We start from the raw sequence: 20522 nt of genomic DNA on the forward strand, positions 1-20522 counted from the left end.
TGTTGTGCTTTGACCATTTAACTAAACCACGTGTCATGCCACATCATCTTTAATATAAGTAAACACCTCACAAGACACACCATAGAGATAATGCCTCCAAATCTTCAACATGTGAATAATGACAGCCAACTCGAAATCATGAACATGGTAGTTCTTCTCATGGGGCTTCAAGTGACGAGAAGCATAAGCAATTACTCTACTTTCCTATATCAACACACAACCAATACCAACTCTAGAAGCATCACAATATAGCGTATATGAACCTGAAGATGATGGCAACACCAACACTAGAGCTATGGTCAAGGCAGTCTTGAGCTTCTGAAAGCTCGTCTCACACTCATCCGACCACCTGAATGGAGCACCCTTTTGAGTCAATTTGGTCAAGGGTGATGATATGGATGAAAATCCCTGAATGAACCGATGGTTATAACTCGCCAATCCAAAAAAGTTACAAATTTCTATGGATGAGGACGGCCTAGGACAACTCTGAACCGCCTCTATCTTCTTCAGATCAACCTGAATACCCTTACTGGACACCAAGTGCCCCAAGAAAGCCACTAAACTAAGCCAAAACTCATACTTAGAGAACTTTGCATAAAGCTTCTCCTCCTACAACTGCTACAACACAACTCTGAAATGCTCAGCGTGTTCCTCCTGAATACGCGAGTACACTAGAATATCATTAATGAATACAATAATGAACGAATCGAGATAAGGCCGAAACATGTTGTTCATCAAATGCATGAATGGTGCTGGAGTATTGGTCAGCCCAAAAGACATCACAAGAAACTCATAATGATCATATCGGTTCCTGAAAGCTATCTTAAGAATATCCGAGTCCCTAATATGCAACTGGTGATCAATCTTGGAGAACACGCTCGATCCCTGAAGCTGGTCAAATAAATCATCAATACAAGGTAAATGATACTCGTTCTTGATTGTAACTTTGTTCAACTACCTGTAATCAATGCACATCCTCATCATGTCATCCTTCTTCTTCACAAATAGAATAGGCGCACCCCAAGGCGACACACTAGGCCAAATAAACCCCTTATCAAGAAGTTCCTGAAGATGCTCCTTCAACTTCTTCAACTCCATCGGCGTCATACGATACGGTAGAATAGAAATAGGCTGAGTGTCCGGCACCAAATCAATATCAAAGTCAATATCCCTATACGATGGCATGTCCGGCAGGTCTATAGGAAACACATCCGGAATGTCCCTCACTATTGGAACAGAATCGATACTAGGAGTCTCTGCACTAACATCCCTCATGAAAGCCAAATAAGAAAGACAACTCTTCCCAACCATTCGCTAGGCCTTCAAAAATGAAATCACCCTACTGGGAACAAAATCAGTCCAACCTCGCCACTCAATCCGTGGCACACCCGGCATAGCCAAAGTCATTGTCTTAGCATGACAGTCCAAAATAGCACGACACGGAGATAGCCAATCCGTGCTTAATATCACATCAAAATCCACCATATAAAGAAACAGAAGGTCCACTCAGGTCTCCAAACTTCCAATAGTCACCACACACGAACGATATACATGGTCCACGATAATAGTATCGCCTACCAGATTAGATATACGAATAGATGAAACAAGAGACTCACGGGATGTATCCAAATAATGAGCAAAATATGATGAAACATATGAAAAAGCGGAACCAGGATCGAATAACATAGAGGCATCTCTGTGGCAAACTGAGACAATACCTGTAATCACAGTATCTGAAGCAATAGTATCTGGTCTGGCTGGGAGTGCATAGAAACGGTCCTGACCACCACCTAATCGACCTCCCCCTCTGGGGCGACCCCTAGCCGACTGACCCCCACCTCTAGTTGCCTGGACGGGTGGTGAAGTAACTGGAGTTGAAGTCGAGGGATGACTCCTCTACTGAGATGGACCCCCAAGAAGACGAGGACACTATCTCCTTATATGCCCAAACTCTCCAAACTCATAACAACTCTCTGGTGCAGGGTACAGGGACTGAAGTGAACCCCTAGCACCGGGATGACTAGTAGAAGGACCTGGCTTTGAAGAGCCCTGAACTGATGGAGCATGAGATGAACTCTAGGCTAGAAGGGCACTAAGTGATGAATGACCCTAATGAGAACTGTGGGAACCATGGCCCGATAATACCTCATGATGAACTGGGCGAGCTGACTGAGCATGTCTGAATGGATGACCTCTGTCGTGCTGAAAATGGCCTCTCGAAGGAACACCTCTAAAACTACCAGATCCCCGAGACCTCTTGGCCTCCCTCTCATCTCGCTCCTGGCAACGAACTGACTCAATCTCTCGGGCAATATCAACAACCTGCTCAAAAATAGCACTTGATACCCTCTCTCTGGTCATGAGAATCCGAAGCTGGTATGTGAGGCCATCCACGAACCTCTTAATCCTCTCTTTATCTGTAGGAACTAACCAAATAGCATGACGAGCTAGCTCCTAAAACCTCATCTCATACTACGTCACAATCATATCATTCTAACGCAACTGCTCGAATTGCCTACGCAGCTCCTCCCTGCGAGACTGTGGCACATAATTCTCCAAAAAGAGAGCAGAGAACTGCTGCAAGGTAAGGGCCGCTACACCAACAGGCCTACACCTCTCATAATCCTCCCACCAAGTAAAGGCAGCTCTTGAAAACTATAAAGTAGTGAACGATACCCCACTGGTGTCCAAAATACCTGCGATCCGAAGCATCCTCTAACACTTGCCCAAGAAACCTTGGGCATCCTCTCCCTCTGCACCACTTAAAGTCGGAGGCTGAAGTCTACCAAACCTCTCCAATCGACGTTACTAGCCATCAAGCATAAGTTGTACCACATAATCCTGAGCAGGTGCAACTGGCTGGGCTGAAGGTGCCCCCGTTGTTTGAAGTCCTTGCATAACCTGCTCAGGTGTGCGAGCGGCGGGAGTCTGGGTGCCTCCCCCGGCCTGACAAGTAGCTGCGGCCGTAGTAATTGAGACCTCTTGTGCCAGGCCAGTGCACACTGATAGAATCTGGGCTAGAGCCTCCTGAAGGCCTGGAATAACAATCGGCACGGTCGGTGCTTGAGCTGGTGCTGGTGGAGCATTCGCAACTAGGACCTGATCGTGAGCTGGGGCGGCTAGTGGATCTGCAGGTGCTGCCCTAGCTACTGTGCAGGCTACACCCCATCCCCTACTACGGCCTCGACAGCGACCTCAGCCTCTAGTGGCCCCAACTAATGGTACTGGTGGCCATCTGTCCTGACTGGTAGCACGTGTCCTCACTATCTTTGAGAGAATATAATAACAGAAGTTTAGTTACCAGAATCAATAGATTCGCAAGACAGGAATCCAAGAATATGAAGTTCTTCCTAAAGGTTCTGCAGCCTCTCGAAGATAAGTACATACGTCTCTGCAAGATTCTACTAAACCGGCTTATGATTGGTGAGACCTATGTATCATAGGCTCTGATACCAACTTGGCACGACCCCAAACCACTCCGGTTGTGATGGCGCCTATCGTAGTACTAGGTTAGCCTATTCGACATTTTTGACATAAAAGGGTCTTTTTCTAAATTCATTTACTAATCAGATATTATAACAAATCTTCCGTTTAAACATTTCAAAACAAGCGGAAACAAATATGCAAAACATCAACCACTGCTCGATCCCGGAGTCATATTCATGAGCCACTAAAATACAATCTGATGATGTCTACTCAATACAAGATGAGTCTGATAAAAACAAATACTAAAAGATAGGAAGGAGAAAGGTAGGGCTACGGACCCTGTGCAACTACCTTGCTAACTCCAAAAATGCTTTTGAGGAAAAGAATCAGCTCTTACTCGGATGCCCTAGCGCCTGGATCTGCACACAAGGTACAGGGAGTAACGTGAGTACGCCAACTCAGTAAGTAACAATTATAAATAAAGGATGAGTGCAGTGACGAGCATTTAAAATCATATACATCTTATAACATAAAAAACTTAGTGGAAATAACAAAGTCAAATCAGTAATTAAATTCCGAACATCTCGTAAAAACTCCAATTTCAATGAAAGTTGTTTAAAACATTTGGTCAACATTTTCAATAGAGGCTCAGTATAAAAGAAGGGTGGAAGCAGTAATTGCATAAAACAAGCCCCTCGGGCAAAGTATCACTCATACATATATAGCCCCTCGGGCAAGCCTCTCAGTCCCACATGACTCAACTCTCATCAATCAGCACTCACGCTCAGTAGGTACCTTACAATAACCGCTGTAACGTGCAGCCCGATCATAAATATATAGTTGACTGCGCTCACTAGGGGTGTGCAGACAACGGAGGGACTCCTACAACCCAAGCGTTATATCGCTGCAGCATGCAGTACGATCCAACATATCGCTGCGGCGTGCAGCCCGATCCATATATGAATATGTAACACTCGACATGCAGCCCGATCCATAACTATCCTCACAATCCGGCCCTCGGCCTCACTCACTCATCAACCTCACAAGCCACTCATGCATTTCAATACAAACTCCGGGAACTCAGCCTAAAACACTTTCCCATATTAAAATAGAGTGATGAACAAGATTAAACAATAAATAGGTATAAACCATGGCTAAGGTTAATGCTTTCTATCAAAAACCATGTGAGGATTATAGTAAAATATCTCCGATGGTATAAACAGTACGACACAAGGCCCCAAAGATGGCATTCAGCCCAAGTTAATAGAATCATCCCTACTGGTGCACGCCCACACGCCCGTCACCTAGCATGCGCGTCACCTCATTGGTCAAATAGTACGAAATTCTGGGGTTTTATACCCTCAGGTCTAGATTTACAATTGTTACTTACCTCAAACCGCACGAAAATCTACTCTGCGATACCCTTGCCTCTCCACTCGGCCTCCAAATGCTCCAAATCTTACCAAAATCAGTATCACATCATTAATACACGCTAAAGGAATAAAGCCCATGCGAAAATTATCAAATTAACTCAAAAATCCCCAATTTAAACTCTCCAATTTTAAGCCCTAATTTCTCAATTTCTTCTCTAATTTTCCCACTAATATCATGATTAAACAATGGAATAATCGCCATAAACACAAGATACAAGGTCTAAGTAGCTTGCCTCACTGAAAACACTTGATTCCCTCTTGAAATCACAGCCCCCATGCTCTAATTCGTCCACAAATGGTAAAGAAATGGCAGAAATTCGCGAAGGTGGCCTTTTATACTTTCTGCCCAGTGATTTCCGCATCTGTGGTCAAACCAACCGCATCTGTGATTTTCACTTATCCGGCCATAGCCGCATTTGGGGCCTAATACTCGCACCTGCGGTCACGGAGGTGCGCTCCTCCTCTCGCATCTGCGGGTCCTGGCCTCCTTGCACTTAACCACTTCTACGGTTGCTCTAGCACTTTTCCAGACCTTGCACCTGCGGTCCCCAAGCCGCATGTGCGGTTATGACACCTAAAGGAATTCTTCAGCACTTCTTCATATCTAATCCTTGATCCGTCAACCTCCCAAAATTAACCTGAGACTTTCGGGACCTCAACCAAACATACAAACAAGTCACATATCACCATTAAAACTTATTCCAACCTTCGAAACACTCAAAACAACATCAGAACACCAAATCACCCTCGAATTCAAGCCTAAGGATTTCAAACTTCTGAGTTCCGCAAACGATGCAAAAACCTATCAAAACTCATCCGAATGACCCAAAATTTTGCACACACATCACAAATGACACAACGGACCTACTCCAATTTATGAAATTGCATCCCTACCCCGATATCAATATTTTCACTGCCGACCAGAAAACGCCAAATTTCTAATTTCGCCAATTCAAGTCTAAATCTACCACGGACCTCCAAATTACATTTCGAACACGCTCCTAAGTCCAAAATCACCTAACGAAGTTATCGAACCATCAGAATTAACATCCGAGACCTACTCATAAGTCAATATCTAGTTGACTTTTCCAACTTAAGCTTTTAAATAAGAGACTAATTGCCTCCTTCCACTCCATGACCATCCCAAACCCGAACCAACCAACATGATACGATAAAATACAACTGAACAATGCATAAAGAAGTAGAAATGGGGAGAACATGACTGTAACTCATGAAACGACCGGCTGGGTTGTTACAACTAGAGACCTACTTCTTCGCCCATACAACGCTTCATAAGGAACCATACCAATGTTTGCATGATAGTTGTTATTGTAAGCAAATTCTATAAGTGTCAAGTGATCATCCCAATTACCTCCAAAATCTATAACAAATGCTCGTAACATATCTTCGAGAGTCTAAATAGTCCTTTTTGCCTGACCATTGGTCTGTGGATGGAAAGAAGCACTCAAATTGACCTTGGTACCAAATCTTTTCTGAAATGCATACCAAAAATGCACCGTGAATTGAGTGCCTCTATCAGATATGATTGAAACTGGAGTACCATGTAATCGGACTATTTCTTTGATGTACAACTGCGCATACTGCTCTACAAAATCTGTCGTCTTTACTGGTAGGAAATGGGCGGATTTTGTGAGTCGGTCTATGATAACCCAAATTGAATCATGCTTACGGTATGTGCGAGTCATACCTACTACGAAATCCATCTTAATCATCTCCCATTTCCACGTTGGTATCTCTATATCCTGAGCTAGGCCACCAGGCCTCTGATGCTTGGCTTTGACTTGCTGGTAATTCAAACATTTGGCCACATGATCTGCTACTTGCTTCTTCATGCCTTTCCACCAATACTACTATTTCAAGTCCAGATACATTTTGGTAGCACCTGGGTGGATAGAGTACCTCGAGTTGTGACTTCTTCCATTATGGCCTTTCTAAGCCCATCTACATCAGCCATAGATAACTGATCATTCAAATTCAAAACTACATCACTTCCTAGAGTGAAAGCAGATATTTCTTTGTTTTTGACTCCTTCTTTTAACTTCACTTAGTATGGATCTTCTTCATGCTTAGCTTTGACATGTGCAACAAGAGAGGATTGTTTTAAGGCATAAACAGTTATACTTTCTTCTTCGGTCTCATCCAATTTAATTCCATTGTTTGCCAGTTTTTGAATTTCTCGACCCAAAGATTGCCTTTGTATTCCAAGATGGTCCAAGACAACCATTGACTTCCTATAAGTGCATCTGCTACCATATTAGATTTGCCCGGGTGATAAAAGATATTGATGTCATAATCCTTCAATAGCTCGAGCCACCTTCTCTGTCTCAAATTTAATTCTTTCTTCTTGAAAATGTACTAGATGTTTTTGAGATCTGTAAATACTTTAGAATGCTCGCCATAAAGGTAGTGTCTCCATATCTTTAATGCAAGCACCACTACTACAAGTTCCAAGTCGTGTGTGGGGTGGTTCTTCTCATGATTCTTTAATTTCCTGGAAGCATAAGTACTAACTTTTCCATCTTGCATAAGAACACAACCAAGACCAGCTCTGAAGGCATCACAATACACTGTGAACCCACTTGAACTTGTCGGCAAGGTTAACACAGGTGCAGCGGTCAACCTCTTCTTTAACTCTTGAAAACTCTACTCACAAGTGTCTGACCACTGCAACTTAACTACTTTCTGAGTCAACTTAGTTAATGGAGCAACACGTGAGGAAAATCCCTCTACAAACCTTCTATAGTAGCTAGCTAACCCCATGAAACTCTTGATTTCGATTGGCGTTGTCGGCCTTGGCCAGTTCTTGACTGCTTTTGTCTTCTGAGGGTCTATTTTTATGCCTTCACTAGATACTACGTGGCCTAAGAATGCCATAATATTTGGAATAGTTGGCATAAAAGGCATTCTCCTTCAAGGTCTGCAAGGCTATCTTGAGGTGTTCCGCATGTTCTTCCTTGACTTAAGAGTATAACAGAATATCATATATAAATACGATAATAAAGGTATCAAGGAATGGCTTGAAAACTCTATTCATGAGGTCCATGAATACAGCTGGAGCATTTGTCAAGCCGAAGGACATTACTAGAAATTCATAGTGCTCGTAGTGAGTTCTAAAGGCTATTTTAGATATATCCTTTTCTTTGATTCTCAACTGATGGTACCCCGATCTCAAGTCTATCTTTGAAAAGTACTTTGCACCCTGAAGTTGATCAAACAAATCATAAATTCTTGGCAGTGGGTACTTGTTCTTAATGGTAACTTTATTCAACTGCCGACAGTCGACCCACATTCTGAGAGACTCATCTTTTTTCTTGACAAACATGATCGGGGCATCCCATGGTGAAACACTCGACCTGATGAAGCCTTTGTCAAGAAGGTCTTTTAACTCTCCCCTCAACTCTTCAAGTTCTGCTAAAGCCATCCTATAAGGAGGTATAGATATGGGCTAAGTGTTTGGCATGAGATTGATGTCAAACTCTATGATTCTTTCAGGAGGAAGTCTGGGAAGGTCATATGGAAAAACTTCTAGAAATTCTCTAACAACTGGCACAAACTGAAGAGCTGGTATCTTGAAGAGTTCCGGGCTCAGATAACTTGAAGGTGAAGCTACCAATTTCTACTAAGAATTCTTATAAATCAACAACAATCTGGACTTCAATATGAAAAACTCAAACCATAGTAAAATTCAATATATGTTAACAAATATCAGTAGCCACAATAAGTTTTCATCTAACACTTGTGAGAAGTGATGCATCTTTAACTTTTCACGTTCTTCTTATTTTTGTATTGCTCTTGGTTGCTTCTTCTCTTCACACTAGTATTGGAATGAAGAAAAAAGGATGATAGAAGAAAATAAAGGAGCAAATGTTTGCTTCAAACTCAAGAAATCACTCTATTCACCCAAGAATATAAAAGGAAAATGCTCAAAACTCCATAACCACTAAATTCAACTTAAGTATTATAGATACTTAGGGTGTGTTTGGTACAAGGAAAATATTTTTCGGAAAATATTTTCCAATTTTTCCATGTTTGGTTGGCTTAAATATTTTGGAAAATATTTTTCTTCAATTGCAGAAAAGTGTTTTCCTTATCAAGAAAAGGATAAATATTTTTCAAATTCCTTCTCAACCTTCCCTACCCTCACCCCCACACCCACCTAACCCAACCCCACCCCACGCCTACCCACCCCACTCCCTCTCTCCAAAAAGGTTTTATTTTTCAAATTTCACTTTTTTTTCCGTCACCACCCACCCCGCACGAAAAAAGTTTTTTTTTATTACTTTTTCTGTAATTTTCAAATTTCTACCCATCCTACTAACCCTCCATCCCCCGCAAAGAAAATATTTTTTTACCTTATTTTTTTTTGTAATTTCAAATTTCTGTTTTTTCATTTTTCTGCACCACCCACCCCACCCCAACCCCACCTCCCCCCGAAAAAAATATTGTTTTTATATATTTTCAGTTTTAGTTTTTTTATCTTTCGATTACAGGTTCGAAATTTAACAAGTTCCAAAGTTATGCGTTCGGAGATTTATGTGTTTGGAAGTTTACGGGTTTAAAAATTATAAAGTTCACGGGTTCGAAAGTTTGCGGTTTCGAAAGTTTAGCTGTTCAGATGTTTATGAAATTTGTGGGTTCAGAAGGTTGTTGGTTTGAAAGTTTATGGCTTCATGTTTATTGTATCTAAATTATTTATGAATACTCTTGAGAAGTTATTTTTCTTAATTTGCGTACTAAACACCGAAAAATGAATAAACGAAAAATATTTTTCGTTATACCAAACACACCCTTAGACTCAAAAAATTATTTTATGCTCAATATCATTCTAGTCTAGTTCAAAATAAATCATTCAAGTTTAATAAATTCATAGCGTTCTGATTTAGAGAGGCAATAGCAACATTCTATGGATCGTGTTTTCCTTAATTTCCTGCTAAAATCACTAAATGAGTATTAGACTTCTGATTTTCTTGAATAAATGCATTGTGGCAAATATAGGATTATGTATAGATAAAATCGTGACAAATCCCTCCCTTTAAGTACTTAAGACAATGAGGCAATCTATAAGCAAGCAAACTGAAAATGAAGAATGCCCTTAATTAAAAGGAAACTAAAGTTTCAAGATCTCTATGCCAACGTTAAAATATTTCTTTTCTTATCGGAAAAGGATCTCTATGCCAATGTTATTGTTATAGTGAAAGGTTTGTCCAGCTATATATGATCTAATCTCCTTATTTTTCTCTTGTCAGTATCCAATTCATAGTAAATATAAGATATTTTTTTCATTTTCATATCCAACAAAATTTTGAATACCCTCGATTTTGTTCTATTTCGGGTAAATGATCTACTCAATTAAAAGTTAATTTTCAATAAGTGTGAGAGTATGGACAAATTTTACCTTTGGCAACTATGAGAATTTAGAGGCCAATAGTAGAACTTAAACCTAAAAAAATGGAACATATCAAGAGGTTAAACTAAAGAATTGCGAGTAGTACTGAATCAGTGAATTGTCTGTGGTCTCTTTTTTGGAGCTTCCTCTTGGTCATCCTATCAAACTTTTTCGGTGGCAATTTTTTGCATCAGCTAAGAAGTAGCTAGCACTTGTGGTATTGCCTTTCACGTATGCTTCTAAGGACCTGATAAGTTGCAAGTCTCATAATACTCGCAAAAATATTTCTAGTGCACAACATCACCTTCCTGAAAGTCTGACACAGATAGCGAAGCACGGAGAATCAACTAAATGAACCAAAAAAATCATTGCCAAAAGGGATGAAGAGAGCAAATTCAAGAGGAAGGTGAAGAGAGGACGGGAATACAACGTGAATAAAAATATCATCTTGGACTGATGAGCAGTCTCCATTTGTAAAGGCGTAACGCTCTCCAATTTTAATGGGGAGAATATACAGGACAATAGAAAGAAAGATATTATTTCAAATGTTAAAGGCATAAACTGATTGAACATCACTTTTCACTAAAGAAAAAGGGGACAAAATCTAAAGTAGAGTTATATGATTGTAATAAAAGGACTACAATCAGCGAAAAGTTTTGTGCATTATGAAGAAAGAGGTTGTTTGTAAACGCAATGGAGGATACCACAAAGTAGCGGTCATGGGTGAAAGTGGAGAACCGACCATCATCAAGTTTCTTCCTTACAGATGTCAACATTGAACGGAAAAAGCTCGTTGATGCAAAGATTTTGACCCCATGTCATGCAAAAATCAAACACTCAAAAAGTCAAATTTGCGGCATCAAAGAAAATTCTTAATACTAAATCCTAAATACATATTAATAAATCATTGTCTTGAGGCCCGGAACTAAGTTAATCTATGCATGCAAATAAAGAATAGATAGTAGTGGTCGTAATTGTTTAACCAAAAAGTGGAATTTCAGTCAAAGCTTTAATTTAGAAGAATACGGGTTACTGATAATAAAAATTGAATAAAGAAAAGTGATTTTACCAACAATAAGATAGACAGAAGAAAACAAAGTAAACTAGTATATTCAGATGATCTTTAGTGTCCTTACAAATGATCCATTCTCTCCTTTTTATAGCTATCTTAAAGATATACGTTTTGTTGTTATAATTAGGCCACTATAGACAATTAAAGGCGTTAAATGCTACGTTACATAATCATTGTAATTTAATATAGATTCTATAACATTTTTAGTATTTACTGCTTATTAAATATTGTATATGTACTCTCTTATACTGTCAGATTCATTCTCCTTGACTTTTAAGTATAAATAGGTACGAGCATTGAGTCTTTTGAATAACTGCTCGTGCCTCTACTTGTACCTTCTGCTCGTATCTATTGCAACTCGTGCCTCTTTGTCAATCATCATTCTTTGACCAGCCTTCGTGTCATGACACGTCATCTTCCAATTACTTTAATATGTAAACTCGATTTTTCCAATACAGATAGTCCCCCCACTTACCATTTATTCATCAATTGAATATTTGGGAAGTGGATTTTATTAAAGCGGGAATGTTGCCGCTATTAATGCTACGGTAAAATAGACGCTTTAATTGTCACTTCCATTTAATGTTTATCACACGCGGCACCCTTTTATTGGCTCTGCAATTTTGCAACACTTTTTAGGGATTTTTTACGGCTTCACTAATCACGAAGCGACAGTTCTCATTATGACCTTTCCATCATTGCACCTTTTCCTTTTACGGTTGCTTCCTAATATAAACATAGTTTTCATATTTATCCTTATCACATAAAGTTCTCTGAGTATTCAATTCTTGAATTTTTATTTGCTTCTTCCTCGTACTATCATGTCTTCACCAAACTCTAACCCTAGAAGAATCCCCATAGTTGATAACTTCCCTCTTGAACCTAGAGGAGTAGAAGAGGAGGTAGACTTCGTAATTTAGGGTCTGCTTCTGTATGTGGTTCTTCTCTTCCTTCATCTAGTTCCAGTCCTTCCTTTAGATCAGAGGTTCTTCTCACAAAGATCTTCTTCCAGGGGTAAGGAACCCGCTGAACCTGTTCGTGAACCTACAGTAGAAGAAATAGTTCCTGCGGAACTATCTTTCTACAATGACAGGGAGTCCCTTAAAAATCAAGTATCCTCTTTAGATCGTGCTGATATCTATCCAACTCAGATTACAGAGGGTCTGATTTCTTTAGTTCGTAAAGACTGTCATTGGAGTCATGACTTCCCTATCATAATTCCCTACGTGAATCAAAGAATCACCTCTTATTTAATTGGATTTTCCTTTGTTTATACATACCCTTTCACATTAGGATTCAAACCTGCTATTGATCCTGTTATTCTCGGATTCTGTCATTTTCAATGTTTGCTTAAGCCAAATTGGCCCTATAGTGTGGAGGGTTGTTGCCTGTTTGAGGCATTTGACAAACATGGCTGGTGTGCCTTTCACTTTTGCTCATTTAATTCACCTTTACTCTCCCAGACTTTTCCGCCAAGGCGTTTTTACTTTAGTAGCTAGGAGCAAAAGAGTTCTGGTTAGTCCAGAAGATGACAGAGACCGTGGCTGGTATGCTAGGTTTATTGCTGCCCCCACCGTGGGTTCAGTGGGTGATGAAAATGTCCCCTTCCCCGAGAAGTGGAATTTTGCACGTGAGTTTTCTTCTTTAATAACTTTCTCGTACCTTTTTCTTCAATTTTGATGATCTCTATTCTCATTTTCCTTTTTCTTTTTAGCAACCATGGGAATTATTGAAGAAATTCCCAATTTTCGTGGTTGGATAGGAAGGTTACTGAATACAACCCCAATGAAGGGTAGATCTTGGAAGCATCTTTCCCAACGATTTGGTTGGAAAGTGAAAACTCATGGTAAGAGTTTTTTTATTTAACTTTTTATTGTTTTTCCCAGAACTTATTTTAATCCTTCTTTTTATCAGGATTTTCTGTTCGAGGGATTAGTGCCGAGGCGGTCGTGGCTTCCCGCATTTCTTTGGAAAGAGCCCAAGAGATAATCTTGGGTTATTCATCGAAAAGGAAAGCTGCTAATGACCAAGATTCTGAAGAAGAGGAAGATGGGGGTTCCTTAGTAAAAAGGCCACGAGCTCGTAGGCGAATCATTTCTGATGATGAAGCATCCCCACTCGTTCTATTCCTCTTACCGAGTTTATTGAAGCCCCGATGATGATTCCTGATGATGAAGCCCCCGTTGATGCTCATGATTCAGTTGAGCAACTTTTTAACCGCGGGTTTGATGGTGAAAATTTAGGTCCTATTTCTGACGAAGCACCTCTTGCTTCTTTTTCTACTCCCGTTCTTGTGATTCCTCTTTTGCCGGTCGTGGCTATTACCGTTCCTCCCCAGGCTATTATGACTGCTTCCACAGTTCCACCCTCGACTACTCCTCCTTCAACTGCTCCTTACATAGAGGTTGGTTCTTCAAGTAGGAATGATGCTATGAGGCGAGTTACCACTGAAGTCCCCACTGAGGGTTTCCTTTTAAGGAAATCAGGTCAAGCTGACATATGGCTAAAGCCTTCGATTGGTCCAGTTGAGAGAGCTAAGCTTGATAGCCATAGTTCTGTGACCTTGATGAATGATATAGTGCATGCTTCTTTAAAGTTATTCCTTTTTCAAGCTTTACTTTGCCATTTTTCTATCTTCAGGATTCTTATTTTTTCCCCTCTTTTTTTTCTAGGTCAATATAATTGGCACGGAGATGATGAAAAGGGTTACCCTCTCAGAGCAATTAGTGTGTGACTACCAAGTGGAGGCGGATAATTGGAAGGAACGGTGTGAAAGTTTTCAGATTGATATGGAAACTTTAGAAGAAAGTAAAAGTACCTTAGAGCAGCAGGTACGGGCTTTGACTTCAGAATTGGCAGTTGAAAAAGCTTCTTCAAATCAAGCAAGTAAGGAAAATGCTCGTCTGGAAACCTCTTTCTTTGAGCATTGTCTAAGGCAAGTGAAGAAATTAGAGCGTTGAGAGCTCTCTTGAGTGAAAAAAAAGCATATGTTGGTGAACTCGTACAGAATTTGACTCAAACTCAAGAAGACCTCCGGGTATCTTCTGATAAGGTTTGCTCTTTAGAGAGTTCCCACACATTTCTTCAAAGTTCTTATGAATCTGCCTTGGCTGAAAATGAAAAGTTAAGAAATGAAATTACTGACTGGGAAAGAGATTACGAGATCCTTGAAGATAAAACTACCATTGAAGTGAATTGCGCATTTTTAAGTTCTTGCCATGATACCCTCGTTGAAGTTATCCAGGAGAATTTTAACTTGGAATTTGAGTTAGCCAAGATCAAATAGACTATTGAGAAGACTCAGCATAACCAAGATTTTTCTTCTCCCGTGGCTGAAGTTTCTGAAAATGTTGAAGATAATATGGGTATCCCCACTCCTTCAAGTCAAGTTGAGCCCGCTGTTGCTGATGACCCTGCTTCAGTCCCTTCATCTTCTCAGTGAAAAGTTTATGTTGTTTGAATTCTTTTTTTTTTGTGGTTTGCGATTGTGACCCTTATCTTTTTAAGGGTTTGTTGGAAACGTTAAGTCCCCAGTCCTTTTCTGGGGCACTTTGTATAAATAACTTTTGGTTTATGACTAAGTTCATACTTAGTCTAAACTCTTTAATATTAAGAAGTTCCCGCTGCTGTTTGAACTTCTGCTTTGTTTATTCTTGTCTTTATTTTTAAGGACTTACTGAATTACTTGCATTTTTATTCTTCAAAAATGTTTCTGTTAAATTCATGAATACTTGAGTTAATCATGAATTTTATAAAAGAGGGCTCTTTTATATTCGACACTTAATGAAGAAGACGTCTCAACTTCATAATGATGTTAATATATGATAAAAGAAATAGGAATACACATGTTTTTGGAATACTTCGACAAGTTTTTATTTGAACTTTGTCAAGTTTTAAATAACACTTTACATGTATTTGAATTACTTCTATAACTTTCTCGCAATTGTTTTCCTTATAACAGATTTCAAAAAAGAAATTTAATACAAGGTTTTTACTCATAACCCATTTCAGTACATTGCCTTTACCCTAACTATAATAAGGTTTTTCTTTGGCTTTAGCTCGTGACTTTGCTCTCACTCAATGAGTAAACTTCTCAGGCTTGAACTTTGATTATTTCCCAATATTATTTTCCTTCTTCATACACATATATTATATAGTCCCCCAAGTGTTTGAGCGCTGAAGTATGAAGACTCGAGCACTTGATTGTTCCTCTCATTTGGTCCTTATCCTGAAAAGGAAAAACACACGGGACTCGGAGGTGCGATTATAGATGAAGATTGCTTAACCCGTCTGAATCTCTATTAGAATAGTTGTAACCCTAGACCGAAAATTTAATTTATTCCACGTGCATTGCAGGTCGTGATTCATCATTTAGTATGGGCTAGCTTTTTTGCCTATTATCTAAAATCGTTAGTAAAACTTTAACAAATAAATTTAAAATATGGATACCTGACTGTGGGTATTCCTTAGAAATAGTATCTCTTCAGGTGAACGACATTCCAGTGCGAAGGTAGTATCTTGCCATCTATCATTTTCAGCTCGTATGCTCCTTTTCCTGCAATACCATGAATCATGTAGGGTCCTTCCCAGGTTGGACTCAATTTTCCCGCATTGGCTGCCTTCGTAGATTGAAAAACTTTTTTGAGCATGAAGTCCCCAATCTTGAAGAATCTTAGGCGTGATTTTTGATTGTAGTATCGTTCTATGACCTACTTTTGTGTTGTCATTCTTATTAATGCAGCTTCTCTTTTTCCTTCAAGTAGATCAAGATTTATGCGCATTTCTTCACCATTAGACTCTTCTGACGCCTGTGTAAACCTTGTGTTTGGCTCTCCTATCTCAACTGGAATTAAAGCTTCAACTCCATAAACCAATGGAAATGGTGTTTCTCCCGTACTTGTTTTTGTTGTTGTGCGGTATGCCCATAAAACACCAGGTAACAATTCTAACTAATTACCTTTGGATTCCTCCAAATGCTTCTTTAAATTGTTGATAATGACTTTGTTTGTTGACTCAGTTTGTCCATTACCCACCGGATGATAAGGTGTGGACGTAATCCTTTTGATCTGCCAACTTTGAAAAAACTGTGTAATTTGTGCGCCTATAAATTGAGGGCCATAATCACACATGATTTCCTTTGGCACACCGAATCGACATATGATATTTCGCCAAATGAAATCTCTAACTTCTTTTTTCGTACCCGTTTAAATGCTCCTGCTTCCTCCCATTTAGTAAAATAGTCAGTAAGTACAAGCAATAATTTTACCTGTCCTTTTGCTTGTGGTAGTGGACCCACGATATCCATTCCATATTTCATAAATGGCCATGGTGCAATGACCGGATGTAACAACTCCGAAGGTCTATGCATGTTATTACCGTATCTTTGGCACTTATCACATTTAGCCACAAAATGTTCCGCTTCTTCTTCCATTTTAGGCCAGTAATAACCTATCCTAATCATGGTTCTTACCAGTGATCTTCCTCCGGCATGGTTTCCACAATGCCCCTCGTGTATCTCTCTCGTTACATATTCCGTCTGTGAAGGCCCAAGGCACCTTGCTAAGGGTCCACCGAACATTTTTCAATAAAGATTGCCTTGCTTTAAATAATATCGAGCAGCCTTTTTCTGAAGCGCGTGAGCTTTTTTCTTGTCTTCAGGGACGGTTCCATACTGCAAAAAAGCAACAATTTCGTTCCTTCAATCCCAGGTTAAGTTATTAAAATTTACCTCATTTTTGTCTGGATCGAGCACTGAAAGAAACAAATGAATTACAGAAGCATTTTCATTGCTTCCTACGTCTGCTGCAGATGCAAGATTGGCTAGGGTGGCCGCCTCGACATTTTCATCTCTTGATATTTGCATAACTTTCCAGGTTTGGAATTGCCTGACCAGATCCCATACCTTCTCTAAGTACTGCTGCATCCTGCTTCCCTGGTTGTATAAGTCCCCAGCATTTGATTAACTACGAGCTGTGAATCACTTTTGATCACAATTTGATTAATGTCAAGTTCTCGTGCTAGTTCTAAACTTGTAATCACAGCTTCATACTCTGTTTCATTATTAGTTATAGAATGACATTTAATGGCTTGTCGAATGGTTTCACCCGTAGGTGGTACCAAAACAATTCCCAAGCCTGCAACCTTCACATTAGAGGAACCATCAGTGAATAAGGTCCAAATTCTCGGATTAGAGCCGTTGAACACTTGTAATTCTTTTTTTGCTTCCAATTGCATTCCTTGTCTAAAATCAGCCACAAAATATGCTAACACTTGAGATGTTATCGCGGTTCTAGGCTGGTATGCGATGTCATATTCACTTAATTCTATAGCCCATTTGGATAACCTACTTGACAACTCATGCTTATGTAATATATTGCGTAATGGATAAGCAGTTACTACAGCGATAGGATGACATTGCAAATAAGGCCTTAATTTTCTAGATGTCATGATTAATGCAAGTGCTAGCTTTTCTAACTGAGGATACCGTGTCTCCGTATCTAATAAAGATTTGCTAATATAATAGATCGGAGATTGTTTACCTTGGTCTTCACGAACTAAAACAACATTTACCGCTATTTCTAAGACAGCAAGGTAGATGAGCAATCTTTCCCCAGCCTTTAGTTTTGCGAGTAATGGCGGATTTGACAGGTATGCCTTCAAATTTTTGAGTGACTACTGACATTCCTCAGTCCATTCGAACTGATCTTGCTTTTTAAGAGCTGAAAAGAACTTAAAGCATTTTTCTGATGATTTAGCAATTAATCTCCCCAAGGCGATAATTCTTCCTATTAACCTCTGCACTTCTTTTCTACTTGTAAGCATGTCAAGAATTTCTTCAATGTCCTTAATCTGTGTGGGATTCACTTCAATACCACGGTTAGAAACAAGAAAACCCAAAAACTTACTTGATGCAACACCGAATGCACATTTCTCCGGATTTAATTTCATATTAAATTTTTGCAAGACCTGAAATGTATTAGACAAGTACGATATATGATCCCCTGAATGTTGAGTTTTAATGAGCATGTCATCTATGTAAACCTCCATTGTTTTTCCCAAATGTTCTTGGAACATTTTGGTCCTTAGTCTTTGATATGTTGAACCAGCAATTTTGAGGCCAAAAGGCATTACTTTATAACAGTAAGTCCCTATGTCTGTTATAAATGAAGTTTTTTCTTTATTTATTGGATCCATTTTAATCTTATTGTATCCTGAATATGCATCTAAAAAGCTTAACAATTCATGTCTTGCAGTAGCATCAATTAGTTGATCTATATGTGGTAATGGAAAAGAATCTTTAGGACAAGATTTGTTAAGGTCTGTGTAATCTACACAAACTCGCCACTTACCATTCTTCTTCGGTACCATAATAGTATTGGCTAACCAATTAGGATACTTTACCTCACAGATAGACCCAATCTTTAACAGTTTTTGAACCTCATCTTGAATCACCTGATTTTTGAAAGTTCCTTGCTTTCTCTTCTTTTGTTTGACAAGGGGATACGATGGGTCTTCATTTAATTTGTGAGTCATTACCTCCGGTGGTATTCCTGTCATATCAGAGTGGGACCAAGCAAAACAATCCACGTTAGTTTTTAAAAATTCAATCAACTTACCTTTCATGTCTTGGCTTAGATTAGCCCCTACGTAGACTTTCCTTTCAGGCCATTGTGCAAATAATATTACAGCTTCCAGTTCTTCAATCGTTATTTTGATATTTTCATTTTCTTATGGTTTTTGAATGGCATCTGGCCTTGAGTCCACGTCTGTTCGTCCTTGTTCAATTGAGGTTTGTGTTGTGGTACCCTCAACTGAATTCTGTAATTGCTATTTTTCTTCGTTTCTCGTACTTGAATATGCTACAGAATTGATGCTTCTGGATGTATGTTGATCTACACGGATTTGACATATTCCCAATGGTGATGGAAATTTAATAACTTGATGCAAGGTTGACGGAACGACATCCATCTCGTGGATCCATAGTCTCCCAAGGATCATATTACAAGCCATCTCCATATCTACCACCTGAAATTTGTATCCTTGACAACTCCTTCGGCTTGCATCTTACGTAGTACTCTTAGCAAAATAATGTTCACGGAACTACCTGGATCAATCAAAACTCATTTCACATTAGTATCATGTACAAGTAAAGATATTACCAATGCATCGTTATGTGGGGATAATATGCCATCCACGTTTGCATCATCAAACGTAATGCTTTCTTCCTCTAAGACATGTTGCACCCGCTTCCCGTGGGTAATTGTGACTTTGGAGACTTTATTGGCTACTGTGTACGTCACACCATTGATGTCTTTACCTCCACTTATCACATTAACGGTCCTTTTGGGAGAAGGTGGTTTTGGGGGCTCCTGCCTATTCTTCATATATGCTTGCTTACCTCTATCATTGAGTAATTCAGTGAGATACCCTTGATTTAATAGATTATCAACTTCACCTTGTAGCAACCTACAGTTTGCTGTTTAATGCCTGTGATCGTTGTGAAATTCGCACCAGTGATCAGGGTTGCGCCTGTTTGGATTTGATCTCATTTCTTTTGGCCACCTTGCCTCATCACCCATGCTTCTTAAAACAGCTACGAGCTCGGAAGTGCTTACATTAAAATTATAACCACCAAACTTTGCTTTCAAATTTCTATCATCATCCCGTGACTCTCGCTCGTTTCGATCTTTCCCAAATCTTGATGACGAGCCCCACTCTCTATTCCTCAACCTATGATCGTACCTCGGATTGTCCTGTTTTGACCGTGAATATTTTCCTATTGGACCCATATATGGTTCGTATCTATTTTTACCGGACCTTTTTTCGGTTTTGCCCGTCTCGAACTCACCTTTTCTTCTTTTTGAGATCATGAGATAATATCCTCTTCTATCCTTAACTTCGTGTTGTATCTGTTATAAACGTCATTCCACGTCGTTGCTAGGAATTCATGAACACTTTCCTTGAGTCGCCTCGTGGCTTTAGAGCTTTTTTCATTCAAATTACTAGTGAAGGCTATAGCTGCCCAATTGTCATGTACGCGCGGTAACGTCATTCTTTCACGCTGGAACCTATCCACGAACTCCCTAAGCAATTCTGGGTCCCCTTTCTTGATTTTGAAAATATCTTCCATTCTTTTTTCGACTTTTTGAGCTCCTGAGTGTGCTTTGATAAATGAATCTGCAAG

The sequence above is a fragment of the Nicotiana tabacum genome, chromosome 18 (assembly GCF_000715075.1).
Source record: "Nicotiana tabacum cultivar K326 chromosome 18, ASM71507v2, whole genome shotgun sequence".
NCBI lineage: Eukaryota > Viridiplantae > Streptophyta > Magnoliopsida > Solanales > Solanaceae > Nicotiana > Nicotiana tabacum.